At 36.6% G+C, this 3228-nt stretch overlaps 1 long non-coding RNA gene across 1 annotated transcript; it reads right to left on the bottom strand.

Annotated features, from left to right (window-relative positions):
• Nucleotides 1–1003: 1003 nt before the first annotated feature.
• On the bottom strand, nt 1004–2851 carry LOC106962685 (uncharacterized). The gene is made up of 3 exons (XR_001428035.1): nt 2697–2851; nt 1633–1729; nt 1004–1547 (listed from the first exon to the last, which is right to left on the bottom strand). It is a non-coding gene; the product is annotated as an uncharacterized LOC106962685 (long non-coding RNA).
• Nucleotides 2852–3228: the final 377 nt, after the last annotated feature.

Genomic DNA, 3228 nt, shown 5'->3' with positions numbered 1-3228 from the left:
ACACAGGCTGGGCCCATCCAGAAGCCAGTCGTAGCTGACAGATGCAGAAGCTAAGCCCAATAATGAAATAATACTGGGAGACATCATGTCCATGGTTTCCATCATTGTTAAAAGATTTTGGTACTGAGTACCCCCACTTAGGTAATTTGTTTCCATGTATAATCCTATTGCTCACTATTAAATTAAACCAACTGGTCATTTCAGTTTGGAACCTATAAATAAACTGGTTGCTATGTGCTTGGGCAGTATGTGGGACATCTCATCTGATTAGAGGGGGAAGCACTTAATAATTTGTACTGCAAAAAAAAAAGGTGACCTTCAGTGTTAGGTGACCTCAGTGGTCTGCCACACATATGGCCCTGTAATATTACTAATGTCTGTTCCTAATGTATTTTTTTTTTTACAATCCAAATCCAAGGACCACTCTCCGCAAATTGTTTGGGACAAATGTCGATGTGTGGTGAGATGGCAGACTGAGCCATATCAGAGCTGTATGTGTGGTTCAGAGTGGTAATGTTCTGGGCCGCGGCTGAGAGATCAGAGCACCCCTCTCTGCTTTTATCACAGCGAAGCCAGGTCGTCATCCACATAGAGGGGAGCGACGCCCCCCGCTCTTCTCACAGTCGCGCTGTTTGGAAACAGAATTAGTCATCACAGCCTTCAGAAACCCTCACACTTGTTTTTTAACCAAATGTGAATATTTCAGGTCACAAGTCAGTTTTTGACCAAGTGTACCTGTGCACTGTAAAAAAAAAACGGCCTTAATTTACAGTAAAAAACTGGCAACCAAAACTGACAGTATTTTCCGTATTTTTAAAATGCTGTATTTTACCGTTTTTTTAAGAATACGGTAAAATTCTTGCAACCAAAACTGCCAGTATTTTACCGTATTTCCCAATATACAGTAAAATACCATATTTCCTAAAATATAGTAAAATAAAAAATTTAAATGTGGTTTTGCCGTAGTAAATATGGTCATACTGCTTGAGGCATAATATCTACATAAGTGAAAAACACGGCCAGACTGTATGATATATTGACATTTTATTGTAAAAAAAAAACAAACAAAAAAACTTTATGGTAAATTACCGGTCGCTGTTCTTAACAGAATGTTACCATAAAAATTACAGTACAACACACAAGGAAGTGTAACTTGTCAGCATTTCTATACAGAAAGTTATAAAGAAAATAAATACAAATTAAATAAAAATACAGATTACGAGTAATCAACTTAAAGAAACAATTGCTATTTAAGAATTCAGTTAAAAAAAGAACAGATTCTGTTTTCTGTCCAGTTTCCTCACGGTATTACTGAGATCTGGAAAACAAAACAAACAAACAAAACAAAAAAAAAAAGCATGCATCCATATAAGAGATAACCTATTGTAGAAGAAAAATCGGTGATAGAAGGATTCTTGTTCTGGGTTGAGAGTAACAAGTCACTGAGTTCAGACTTTGTTCAGGATGGTGTGCGTCATGGTTATGGTCTTCCCAGTCACAGGTTGAGATTGAGACTCACATGTTGTCAATCAGGTGTTTCCTCTCTGCTGGAAAACAAACAAAGCAAAAGTTAGAAAGATGCACTACATGAACATCATATAAATTCAGCATTCGCTTAAATGTTTGTTTCACCTTTGTTGACTTGCATATGGAGACTTCAACCAGGCGGTGTGATCATTTCTGACTGAAAAGTCAGTAGTTTGTTTGTTGTCGACAGGTGTGATCCTCTCTGCAAACCAGACAAAATACACAAACAAAAAACATAAATAAAAATAAGACATGTTGTTTCAGGGAATTTTCTATCTTCATCCTTCCATCCTTTCTTTTGGGAGAAACATTTTTCTCTTTACAATTTTTTACTTTTTGATCAGTAATTCAGGATAGATGACACAAGAACAACAACTCAATGCAGAAAGTCAAACAGAAAAAATCCCCAAAAATTCAAAAACAAAGGGTTGATAAATTAAAAAGTGAACAGCCCTTATTTGGTGTGTATATCACCATCAGTTGTTTAGATTTGAGATTTATGACTTGTTATAATTCCATGTTCATGAGAAGTCATTTCCTCATGAAAACATGTTTGCGACAACCTCGGATCTCCATATCTCCATGGCAACCATTCAGTAGTGCTTCAGTGCTTCCTCATGCAACACGCCGCCCATTTATACAAAGCTCCGTCTTGGAGCAGCAGTTCCCTGCTGAGCGCCCACCCCACAGGGTACCCCTCCCCATCAGAGTAAATATAAGTTTGTCAAACCTGGGTCCATTACATGCATCTGACCTCCTAGGCCATGAGCTCAGTTATAAAATACCAGGCCTTGCCAGTAGGTGGCCCTTTACAAATGAAACTGAATTATAAACGCCAAATAACGTGGAAAATATTGTACAAATCAGGACATGAAATAAAGTATTTCTATGGATGTTTTGATGGTGCCTGGAGCCGTTTTTTCTGTGTTGTCTGGATTTAATTCCACAGATGTGTTGCATTTTATGAATGAAATGTACATGTCGATCAAGGATTTTTTTGTTTGGCAAGAGTGCCTTTGGTTATTTCTTCTTTTTGCAAATGTATGTCCCCAAACAGAGAGAACCCTTGTAACACGTTAAACAATCTTGTGTCCAAATTTCAATACACAACTAGACTTTAAAAGTTGCAAACATAACTGTTTTAGGCAATTTATGAAATAGATACTCACCATTTATCTGAGTCTCATGAAGGCCAATAAGTTGTCTTCAACCATTTATGTAAGTTACAATTCCTGCAAGCTAGCAGAAACAAAGCTGTAAATGTGTACACGCTTCATACAGGCAAACAAATAGTTTTAAGACAATTTATGCTATGTTAGTTTTTCTCAGTCACTTTTGGTGCATTTCTCAAGTCATTGTTGGCATTTACAAAACAGTAAGCACATTTCTCAAAACAATTTGTAGAAACAGCAAAAAATAGCATTTGTTTGCTTGCAAAATCCTTAGTTCAGCTCTCAAAATTCTGTCAGTTAACATATCAGTGACTCCAAATAATAAGTTATAGTTTCTCTATGTACAGATAAGACAGTCAAATTGATTAGTCATGGGAAGAGACTACAAAATTCACATTTACGCTTTTGCTGTAATTTATTGATGGACCATGGAGATTCAGAAAGGAAAAGACAAATGCAGAGAACAAAAAAAGGAGAAAAGAAACCATAGGACAATTTCCTCAAGGAAAACTGTACAGTGCTGTAGAAA

The sequence above is a fragment of the Poecilia latipinna genome, unplaced genomic scaffold (genome assembly GCF_001443285.1).
Source record: "Poecilia latipinna isolate Pla-1442-1.1 unplaced genomic scaffold, P_latipinna-1.0 Scaffold1450, whole genome shotgun sequence".
Lineage (NCBI taxonomy): Eukaryota > Metazoa > Chordata > Actinopteri > Cyprinodontiformes > Poeciliidae > Poecilia > Poecilia latipinna.
This window is presented reverse-complemented; position numbering and strand designations above follow the sequence as displayed.